We start from the raw sequence: 12,757 nt of genomic DNA, 5'->3' as shown, positions 1-12,757 counted from the left end.
GTGTAGATTATGGAAATAATATCTAGTATTTGAAGATATTTGATATATTCGTATTTTTAGGAATATTATATTTTCGGTAGTATGAAAAATTATAAAAAGATCCTTCTTCTAATTTGGTCATTCCTTGTCCGAACTATGGTCCTGGATCAAATGGTTTCTCTGGAGAAGATGCTAGATCAGAAAGATCATCTTAAAACTAAGTCTGGATCATCCCTTGATATTAAGAGTAAAATCAGAAAGGAAGATTGGCTTAGCAAGAAGGAAAGAGAGAATACTCTGAAGAAAGATCAGTGTATTGAGGCATTGACACACTTTTGTGTTCAATCAAAGACAGAATTACATGCTCTTGCAGAATCCTTCACGAAAATTTCTCATCTGCAAGAGATTCTGGTCAAGCAACAAGGTTTTCTACTTGAAGAAATTCAAAAGCTGAAGAGTAGTAATCCACCTTCATTCAAATCTGATATGAAGAACTAGGTTGCAAGACAAAAGACATCAATTTTTGATTTCTTTCAATGATTGTATTGGCCTATTATGAATAAAATTATTTGATTTATAATTTTTCTTGTGATAGTTTTCGGTTTACATAGCCTATGCTTGAATGCTTTTATCTTATTGCTATGTATGTTTATGGGATGTCTGATTTCGGTTTTACTACCTTAATATTCGATCTCATATATTGTGAACCCTTGTGGTTTGGGTGACTTTTTGATTTAGCAGGATTAAGTTCTAACCCATGTTGGTAGGCTTTACCAAAGAATCATGAGGGCTTATGGTAAAACAATATGTGAAAAAGTCACAATATGTTGAATCGGTTTTGGTTTAGCATAAAAGCATATGTGTTTCGACAGTTTTCAACTTTTACTTGCAATTGTTAAAACCGATTTTCAACCTTTCTCCGGTAAAGGTTGGTTGTTGTTATTCTTTTTGTTTTTGCATAAGGATAAAAACATGATGATATTTCGATATCAATTCTCCCTGGACGAAGATGCAGTCATATTGGAGAAGTGTATGCGAAATTTGAGATAACAATCTTGTTAGTCAATTATTTTCCTATTTAAGAAAATCCCGAGTTTATATCATATATATTTATTGCTTTTGCTTAACAAAATTTCGGTTCAATTGATGTTTATTCCATGATGTGTGTGTAGATGTTTGTGATTCAATTGGTTCCGGTTAAGAAAAACTATAGTTATCTTGCTTTATTGTGTGGTATCAATTGTTTAGGCTTACAAAATATCGGTGCATTTGCGATGTTTTAATGCTTATATTGTTTCAATTGCTTCCGGTTGAGGTGAATAATTATGCAAGTTGATTTATGTTGGTTTGTATGAATTATTTATGGCTTAACGAAATAAAAGGTGTATGGGATGAGTTGTTTAATCCAATTCGGTTCCGAATAAGAGAAACTAAGTTAATTCTGATCTTAGTTAGACTTATCGAAGTGAGGTTTCGGTTATTCAAGTCTAATTGAATACCTTAACAAGAAATGCTAGTTAACTAACCTAGTACTTGTCTTGTTTAAAATTGAAAGGTCTAAGTTTATGGATAATTAGAACCTGATGAGAAAAATAGAATTATCTTTATTTTGGTCTTATCGAATTAAGCGGTTGTTTTGAACAATCAGTTTAGCAAAGGGACTAAGGCGCTTAGTTGATTTTTTTTTTTGCTAATCTAAATTGGAAAAATTGTTTTGGACAATTGTTTCCTTGGTAACATATCAAAATAAAACTACATGTAGTTTCGGTTTTGATATTGGTTATCAGAACATGATGTGTGGAACCCTCGTGCCTAACTCTACAGGTTGCAAGTCTATTTTGAGATTTGTAAGATTCTTTTCGTGTTATTCTTTATTTTTTCGTTTATTTGTCATTTTGTGACAAAAAGGGGGAGAAATATATGGAGTAAACAAGTGATACTAGCATTGATTTTATATTGATTGGTATCGCTAAGGAAATGAACATTGGTGCTTAAACGTTTTATCTAAACGAAAGAGTGAAAGCACAGACTAAGGGGGAGTAACATGTCATATGAAGTGGTATAACAAAGACGTACGAATTGAATATCTACCTATCTTCCTTAGGGGGAGTATTTGCTTTGTTATTATAATGTCAACATCGGCATTTTCAAGGATTGAATGTAAGCAGTTTACTGTGCTGTTAAATCGGGAATCAAGCGTATGTGTAATGAATTCTTGTAATTGTTTATCCATATGATGTAAGAGTTTTGTCACTAAAATTGATAAAGGGGGAGATTGCTAGAGCATTGCTCGGTTGAACCCACCAAGCGTTGGTATGTAAAGTTTGGTTGTCATATTTTAGTGAATCAAAACTCATGTTAAAAGTCGCTTGATTATGTACTAGAGTCAACTTCGTATAGGTTAGCTTGAAAGTATTAGGATATGAGACATTACAAATATTGCGAAGTCTTGAAGATGTGAAGAAGCAAGGAGCTACAGCGACAAAAATCATCCTTCCACTTGAGGTTAGTGATATTTGACATGAACTGTTTCATTCCCTAACGTATCTTTCCAGTCGTGCATATTGAAAACAAAACTGCGAAGCATATTTGAACTCTTGATAGACATAGTATTAAGGAATACAATACGCGGTTTATTGCTTAACCATTAAACTTTGTAGATAAGACATCGCCATAATCATTTGAATGCTATTGTGATTATGTATGGGTATGAGATGAGGATTTCATCCTAGGGAACAATGTTTTACATGTGTTCTAAGGAAGTAAGTTCATAAACTTGTTTGTGAACCGAGAAGGAAATTGCCAGGTGTTATTGGTTTTGTTATTCATTGCATATCTTATGAACAACCAATATGTCTGATTGAGTATAACCGTTCACGACTTGTTTGTGTTCTTGGTAGAACTATTCACAAAGGCCTGACTTATGTATTGGTATGACTTTTATTACTGAAACTGATCTTAAGTAATCACCTGAGATGGTATGATCGGGTTTATGATTTTATGTCTGACCAAATATGGGAGAGGGGAACCGATACTAGTAAGAGGTGCAGTACATCGCAAAGGGTAACCGATCCTTGTATGAGGTACAACAAGATTTATAGCAGAAAGGGGAACCGATTCTATGAACACGTGCAACACGTTTTTAGGTAAAGGGGAACCGATACTATGGACATGTTCAACATATATAAGTTAGATACCATATATATGTGGGGAACCGATCCTAGTACCTAGTCAACCGAATTTTGGAAAGCTAGTGTGACTATGCAAAGTACTCGCATGGAAGGTAGAACCGAAACTTGTTTTGGTAGAACCGATAAACCCATGATTGTGATTGAATGTTATCTGATCAATCGCATAATTCTTGAAAGTCAGATGAACCAATTCTAAACTTGTTTGGAAGTGTGGCAAATCGGTTTCAAGGTTGTAAGTGTGAAAGAGAACCTACAAAGTAAGGATGTCGACATACTTTGAACACGTGCTATGAATATTTATTATTTAATTGTTCGAAGTTATTCCTTAATAGCTAAGGGAATAGAATCCCAGGATCGAAACATAAATAAGTTAAGAATCTTTTAATTAAGGTAGTTAACTTCATTTTGTATGGAAATAAGAATTAGTAATGTGCATTTACTAATTAGAGATTTTCCGAGAGATTTCGATCATTATTTTTGGACAGAGCATTTCCAGGAATTATGAATGTGCTTGAATGAATATCTTGAGAATATTTTCGGTTTTGGAAATTCCTTGGTGTTCAAACTTCCTTGTCTATAAATACTTGAAGTTTTCCTTTCTAGCAAACTAATCCTTCGTAACAATAAGCTTCCTCTTTGTTGTGTTATTACTGGTGTAACCGCGTATTCGGAGAGGAGAGTAACCTAATTAGGCGAAATCTCTTACGGCCGCTGAGTTTAAAGTCTTATTTGGGATTCAGAAGCTCTATTGTGTACCATTGTTGGGAAACTAGATAATTGAGGTTTATCTTTTGTTTTCATTGATTTGATTGACTAATGGTGGTTGAACTTTAATTGCACCTAGTTTTTTTATGCTTGAGAATCTTCTCTTCTGATATAAGATTCACTCAAACTAGTTCAGAGTTTCGATAGAGATCTTTAGACTGTTGTTAGTTCTAAAGGCGATCTTGTGATAATCCATTGTTAACAGACTCCGTTCTGTGCGTGATTGATCACAAGAGATTCAAGTGATTGTGTGCAGGTTATTATTGAAGATCTAAGAATATTTGAAGACGAAGAAGATGTTGAAGATTTCTGATTTGTGGTTCATAATTTTTGGTGTGCACAATACTTGTTTCGGTAAAAGAGGATCCAATTAATAATCGATTTATCCTTGTGATAGATTGGATTGATTAATTGAGTAGATCGGTATCAACAAAAATCTTTGGATTAATAGTGTTGTTGGCTTAATCTTAAACTATTACTTCGGTAATTGAATATAAGATAGATCTAAGGACCTGGCGAAGAAGTTTATGTTAAGATAAACAGAAGAGCCTTTGTCCAACTCATATCACTTGGTTGAAGAGAGTTGATGTGAAACAGATTGTTGTTCCTTTACTGTTTGGAATACGAACCAAAGGAATTGTTCCAAGTACGTGACTAAGGTCGGAGGCGTGGGAATACATACGGAACTAGGTGAACTATATGTTTAGTTGCTTGGTTTCAACTATACGAAGTTAGATGTAATTTTGTGTAGCGGCTTAATCCTGAGAGTATTCAATTTTGTACAAGGTCCCAGCGTTTTTCTACATTTGCGACTTCCTCGTTAACAAAATCGTTTCGTGTCATTTACTTTATATTTCCGCATTATTATTGTTTTATTATAATTATAGTAAATTACACAAACGTTAATTCCTATTTACTTGATAAATGAATCATATTGTGTTTGGTTAAGTCCGAACCTTTTTATCAAGTAACATACTTCGTTGTTGTATTGTCTCATCTCGTATCCATAGACGATCACACGAAGTGTGAACCGATTAGTTGTATTGTCTCGACTCAGTCCATAGACAATCACTTTCGGAGAAAGGAATTATAGTTAGGAAAAGTTTTAGCTTGAGGTATATTTGGGTACCCTCGTCTTTTCATCGTACATAACCTTTTTGATCACACCCACATGTCTGAGAACGAGACATTAAAAGTAAGGCAGTAAGGGTACTCCGTTCACCAGTGGAGAATATTAATATTCACAAAATATATACTAATTATGTTCTTAATTACCTTAGCAATAACATCGTTGTCGATATCATTCCGACCTTTTGGATCAGCATCTACGATTTCTTTAATTTTCCTCTACAAGATCAAAAATAATCTAGATGTAACTAGATACAGAAGGAATTACTTTTCCAATAGTTTGATGGAGAAATTTGAGTTCTCTATTCACGCAAGGATAAAGTCACACACAAAAACATAAGAATTTAATTAGTCTTATAATTTTAACATCAGAGGCGGATGTGGATGCATGATCATTTATGGTCTTGGTTACATGGGTTGTCGCAAACACCACACATCTGTTAATTTCACCCGTTGGACTCTCTTTTTCCTGCAATTGATGATAAACAAACAAATTATTTATCGAACCAAAAAGTGAATCATGATTGATCTCATTATCGACTACAGTTCAGATTGCGGATAATTTATTATGAGCGGTAGAAATACTCTTCCGTGTATGTAGATCCCGCCTCCAAATAAACTAAATGTTTAAAGCTATGTTGTTTTCCTATATCCAAGTAAACAATGGACTCGGGATGCATAACATTGTGCTGCAATGCTAGAGACGAAATGAAAAATGCATGAGGTTCCATATCTCTGTTATCTTAAAAAGTGCGATGGCAGAACATAGGAGAAATGAACCCTTTGTGGTTCCTAAACCCTTATGGACTGGGAATAAGTTACTCTAATAAAAAGGGTCCTTTAACTGAGTAAGTAATTCAGACAAGAAAAGGTAGTCAAAATAAAACATAAGGGAAGATATGTAGTAATTTATCAAGTCGTATATGTGCGAGAAATTCATTTCCTGCCACATGATTGTAGTAGTTCAACAGCTTCTCTAGCCTTTTTACCAGCTGCACGAAGTTTTTTATCCTCATCGGTGTTGCAGAAATCAACAAAACTTTCCCAATCTTATATTTTTGTAATTAAGCGTTCAAGCATATTTATTTTCATCTCGGCAATAGCGTCATATTTATCCAACACAAGTCGAAGCTGATGCTTCCAGTTTCTCCAAGAAACATTAGCCTTTGTCAATATGTTAGGCTTATAAATTTCATCAACCTCATACTTAACCTGCAAATTATCATACTTAACCTTCCATTTTATCATGTACTGGTCATAAAAATTATAAAGGCAAATCAAATAATAACAATTCACTCACAACGATATTGTTCCATATATCGTCTTTGATGCTTTTTGTAACAACGTCCTAGAATCAATTGCAGGACGACAATGTGTATGTACTATATTTCCAATTTCCGTCACAAATTGTTCTGAACCGATATCACAAGGGCACCCATATTTGCGGTTTCCTTATGAATGAAGTGTTCAAACATTACAATATTTTCATATACCAACTGATAAGAAAACAATTAGTTTGTAAGTTACAATATGCGAGTATTTACCTGGTAGCCTAGAATTGCTTACATAACTATCTGCGATATGGTCATCATGGTTAGACTCTCTATGAGGGTCAGTTTCTCTTCTGCGGCCTTCAACAGCTTCATGTTACCCAGTACTAGATTGGCATATGTTACCTGACATCAACAAACTGAGTATGGCCATATCCATCTCATACAATAACATATATATTTTTAACTGTTAAATCCAACGACTCTATGCCTATTATACCTATATAAATCGTCTTCCGGCCACCAATAAACTCACACAACTTTTATTCATCAAATTTAGTTTATCCAACTTCTTCCATCAATATATTCCTTGTTTTAAGTCGTTTTAATCATATTTATTTCTCTTTATGGATCCTAATTTGGAATATGAGGAAGCGCAGACAGTAACTTCATTATATCTCCAACAATATTGGATGTTTTTGGCAAATCAGATGGATGAAGATTCAGACGAAAATGCAAATTTGACGATGCCATGATACAATTATACCCGGGCCAGATAACGCGAGTTCCAGAACCTATAGCAGTATTGACATTAACAAATCATGCGTGATTATTTTATCATCGGATGTGTTTACCCTGATAAAGATTTTCAACGACACTTTTGTATGCCGCAACACTTGGTTATTGGGTTATTGGAGAACTTTTTCGGGCAAACCCTAAAGTCAATTATCAATTTGATGTAGGAGAACACGGGGGTTTACATTTAATACATTGGTTTTCGATCTAGTCGTAACCGATTTCGGAATCGATTTTTTTCAAACTTGTTTGAGAAAATCCAAATATTTCGAAATTGTTTGAAACCGTTTGATTTTGGGTTGTTGACTAGAATTAAATAATTTTTTTTTTTTAGGTTTAATTGATAGAAAGGTTGTTGTGATGACCGGTTTTGGGTTGTTGTTGATGATGATTGATTTTGCATTGTTGATTAGAATTAGGGGACTGGATTTTATTTTATGATTATTTAGGTTTAAGGTTTAATCAACTTACTAGAAGTTAGAATCACCGGATAAGCCCCTTTGGTGTTTCCATATACGTACATGAGGTTTCAAAAAAAAGCCCAGACCAAGGATTTAAATAAACAACCCCAAATCAGTAGCACGATTAAGGATCACAAGTAGCCCATGTAGGACTTTGATATTTGGATTATATACAGATCTAGGCCTGATTTATTACCCGATAAACAACCATAGGCTCGTTTTTTTTTCAAGTTTACAAATTTAGGCCTCATCCATGTTTCCACCCAAAACAGTTATTTTAGTCAATTTTTCGGTGAGACGGGTCCATTTCTCGTCATATAAGATGATATAATGATGCACAGTTTACAGATCTTCCCTTATACACATGTCATATGGAGGAGCACCAATCTAATCAGTTAAAAACCCTACGAAAATTAACGACCAAGATTGAATCTCCCACGTTCAGTCGTTATATTACACGTGTATGTGTTTGGTCCGCCATATCAAACAATAACACATCTCTATAAAAATCGACGACTGAGATTTAAGAAAGGACAACCTCGTTATTTCGTCGGCACGTGGTGGCCATCTGAGAATGAAAGGCTAGGATTAGTTTGACACTTCGTAATTAACAACACAACTGGGAAAATATGAGTCGTTCATCTCATATAATTAGATTTCGAAGAATTTTTACGGCTAAGATGAGAGTTGGGTAAACCAACAGGCGGGAAAAAGAGATAGAAGAAACATAATCTTCTCGTCTCTTTTTCAGTCTTTTCTATTTTCTCTGTTTCGTCTCTTCATTTTTCCATTTTTCTCTTTGTTCCTCCGTTTCTATTCTTATCAACCCAGGGTTACATAGACTAAGTATAAGTTGTCTAAACCTAATAGAGCAAAGAAAAGACGAAGTGCAGTGGTTTCGGTAACACCAGATGACAAACGACCAAAAAAAAGGTAACTGACAAACCCTAACTTATGATTTGAAGTAGGTTTTCACAATTGATTCATGCATATTAGTGGGTTTTTGTGTTGTCATTGTTAGATTCGTTTGTGTTGAAATTTCAATTTCTAAGGTTTGTCAGAATTTTGATTTTCAAATTCGTTTCGATTTTGAAATCAATCAGTTTGTTTTCGATTCTATATGATTAGATTTTTCTTGGGTTTGTATTAGATTTGTTAGGGTTTGTATTTTTATTTGTTTTCTAGGGTTTATATGCTTTTGTGGTTTGATTTCTTTGATTATTGTAGAGATGATGTTCAACATGACCAAAAACCTATTAGAAATATTAAGGTAAAGGTGCTGCTAACTGAACATGAGTTTGAGTTCAGAAACTTGGCTAGAACTGAGATGGGTCTTGATAGGTTAATGGACATGCTCGGGCCTAATTTGAGATTGAAGGGTAATTAGGTTATAGACATAATTTGGTTTGTGGATCCTTGTTTACCATAGTCTTTGATTAGGGAAGAAGAATTTTGGTATTTCTGAGATCATGCAGAAATTGATGAGAATGATTGGACTGTACTGCATATGCAAGTGCTTGTTAGAATTAACTCAGTAGATGAATATGAACTTACTTATGATTCTGTTCCTCCCCATAAGTACTTGAGTCCAATTAATCATAAGGGTGCAACACCAAAGAAACCAGTATCTAAGATAGATGGACCTTCTAATGGCAATGGAAATGCACCTAATAGTACAAGAAGAAACACAACAATATCCAATGGCAATGCACCTAGTAGTTCAAGAAAAGAAGTCCAAGGATAGCATCATTGTTTAAGAAACAAATTGTAGGGAAAAGTAAGAAGAAACTATTTTTTGAAATATCAGATGATGAAGAAGTTTGTGACCAAACACAAGCAAGTCTGGCAGATAACATACCAGAAGAATAAGTATATGTTCCTCAAATCCCTGAACAAACTGAGGCTACATAAGCAAGTGAGGCAGAAGAAGTATATGTTCCTCAAATCCCTGAAAAAACTGAGGCTACACAAGCAAGTGAGGCAGAAGAAGTGTTTAATCATGATTTTTGGATTCAAGCTACAACTCAAGCAAGTTTTGTTGAAGATATTTACAGGTTGAGTCAGGAATATAAGAAGAGTGATGAGTTTGTTTTTCAGCTTCCAAACATTGAAGAAGATGAGTGTCATCCAGATGAGGATATCAACAATGAATCTGGATATGAACAAGAGTTAAAAGATGACTTGCACTGTAAGAAGTTTCTGAAGAAGGTTGAAAATGGGTATTTATCAGATAAAGGCAGTGAAAATGACAGTGACAATGGTGACAATGATACTGGTGATCCAGAATTTGGTGAGGTTGAGGTAGATAATGACAAAGAAGGTAATGTTCCATGTTGAATTTTATGAATTATTTAATGTTGGATTTGTTGTACTTGTTTTGTATTTAATGATAACTACTAACGATTGCCTTTGTTTTCTCTGTTTAATTGCAGAGGACCAGTATGGGGACTTAATGGACTCTGACGCTAAATCTGAAAAAGAAGGTAAATGTTATTTGTTCACTTTTTTGTTTATTAATTGTTTTCTTGTATTTACTCTTAGGTATTTATGTAATGTTTGATTTTCCTTGGATCAGAAATATAAAAACTTGTTGGGCTGGAGCTTATAGTACCATCAGGTGGGCCACAGTGTAGTGATTCTAAGTTCAATGGGCCTGAGTATAGTGGTTCCAAATTCAGTGGTCATATTCATGATAATTCCGAGTTTGAGAAGGAACATGCAAAACACTTGAAGGAAGAAGATGATAAAAGAATGTTCCCAGATGAAGATAAAGTGTCATTGGATCCAGATGATCTCATTGTTGGAAGTAAGTTTATGAGTAAAGAGTCTTTCTACAAGCACAAACATCAGACATTTGCTACTAAGAGTTCTACAACCAAGCTAAGGGTCAAGTGCATTCATTGGAAGACTAAAAAAATGTCCAATGTTCATTTATGACATTGTCAAGAAAGGTGAAGGTAAAAATTTTACACTAGAGCCTTTAATCTCACTCATACCTGCAATGGTGACAAAGATGACATGAACAAGCTTGCAACCCCAACATATGTAGCTGGCTGGTACTATGAGAAGTTGAATACTGAAATTGGCATTAATGAACTAGTTCCATGTTCAAATGACTTAGCAACACAGTTCAACAAAGCCAGAAAGGTTAATATCAGGTATCACACTGCATGGAGAGCAAGGGTGGAGGTGTTGGAGAGACTACATGGCAGTTATGAGAATAGCTACCAACTAGTGCCTGCATTCTGTGAAATGGTCAAGGTATAACACTTTTTTTTTTAATTCTTTCCTTACTTTTGTCTAAGTAGTTTTTATATGGAACAAACCCTGAAAACGTTCATGTCATCTTGTTTGTAGATGAGAAACCCAGGCAGTGTAGCTACTTTTTCTTATGGAACTACAGATAACACTTTCTTATCCATGACAATTTGTTTCAAAGCCACTATAGTTGGTTTCTTGTCTGGTTTTATAAAGGTTATTGGTCTGGATGCATGTCATTTGAGTGGGAAGTTTGGTGGTGTGATGTTACATGCAACTGGATTGGATGGCCAAAATGGTTTTGTTCCATTAGGATTAATGATATGCAGGAATGAAATAGAGAATTGGAAGATATTCTTGGAGGATTTGAAGAAGCTGCTAGGTGATGATTTTGAGTTTACCTCCATCTCTGACAAGCAGAAGGGGATTTTAGAAGGTGGTGACTATCACTTTTCCTTGTTTGAGCACAAACAATGTGTTAGGTGAAGTGGCTTATTTTCAGTTGTTAATCATTTCTTGTTTTGTTCTGTTCTGTTTTAGCATTATTTGGTATATCTAACAACCACTAATTATTGTTGGTTGGTTTTGCAGGCACTTGATGGCTAACTTTAATAAGTACTTCAAGGGGTTCAACATTCAAACTCATCTTTGTAATGTTGCCAAGTGTTATAAGATCAAGCACTTTAATGTACATTTTTATAAGCTTCATTACTTTTCACTTTTTTCAGCTTTTATTCATGGCATACACTTCATATTATGTTTTTTGCTTTTATACTTACAACTGATACTGTAATGTACATTTTTTCAGCAACATATAGATGCTTTGGCAGCTGAGAATGAAAGTGCTGCAAGATGGCTCATGGATGAAAAGCCCGAAACATGGTCTAGAGCTCATTTTCCAACTACTAGAAAATATGAGCACATCAATAATAACTTCTCAGAATCATTCAACAATATGGCCAAGAAGTTGAGAGACAAGCCAATCTGCAAGCTGGGTTTGATGTATGCACAACTGGTGATGGGGCTTCTCAACAAGATGAGGAATGAGGCTGCAAAATGGAAGGATGGTGACCTAGTTTCAAAGGCAATGAAGCTGATTGAGAAGATGTGTGACTTGACCACTAATTTTCAGTTGGATGGTGTTGTGAGGGGGAAAGTATATGAGGTCACAAGTTGTCATGGAGCCATTTTTGCTGTCAATTTACAAAAGAAGACTTGTACCTGCTTGCAATGGCAACTAAGGGGGTTTGTCTGTCAGCATGTTGTGTGTGCCTTAAAGCCATTAAGACATATTTGGGCTGAGTAAGATTATATTCTTAGTATTTGTGTCTTTGCATTTGTTTAATTTGTTTGTACTTTTAGTCCTATTAATATTTCTTTGTTTCAATTGATTGTCCTTATTGTTTTCTATGGGTGTTTACATGTTGTTGTAGGTATTCTGACAAGTATTATTGGGTGGACAGCTACAAGAGTTTAACCCATTGTTGGATCCATATGATTATGAAAAGGTATTGTGACCAACATTACCTACTTTTCACCTTATTTTATTTATTGTTTGTTGTGCAATAAATATAGAGAATATGATTCTTTTAGGGTTTCACTTTCTCAACCCTTTATATAACTCTTTTTGTTTTGTTCTTCATATGCAGACATCCTTGAAAGAAATGATGAAGCCTCCAGTGAACATAAGGAAAACAGGTAGATAAATGTGAAAGAGAATTAGAGCTTATGATGAACCTCAAACCACTGGAAAGAAGAAGAGAAGATGCAAGAGATGTGAATGTACAGGTCACTATGAGAATACTTGTGATGGAGGAGCAGTTGGATCCAATCCAAAGGAACCAAAGGCTAGAACATGTGTTGATGGTAATAATTACACATCTTATGTATCAGCTTCATCAAAGAGGAA

This window comes from Papaver somniferum, unplaced genomic scaffold, assembly GCF_003573695.1.
Source record: "Papaver somniferum cultivar HN1 unplaced genomic scaffold, ASM357369v1 unplaced-scaffold_132, whole genome shotgun sequence".
Classification (NCBI taxonomy): domain Eukaryota; kingdom Viridiplantae; phylum Streptophyta; class Magnoliopsida; order Ranunculales; family Papaveraceae; genus Papaver; species Papaver somniferum.
Note: the sequence above shows the minus strand (reverse complement) of the source record.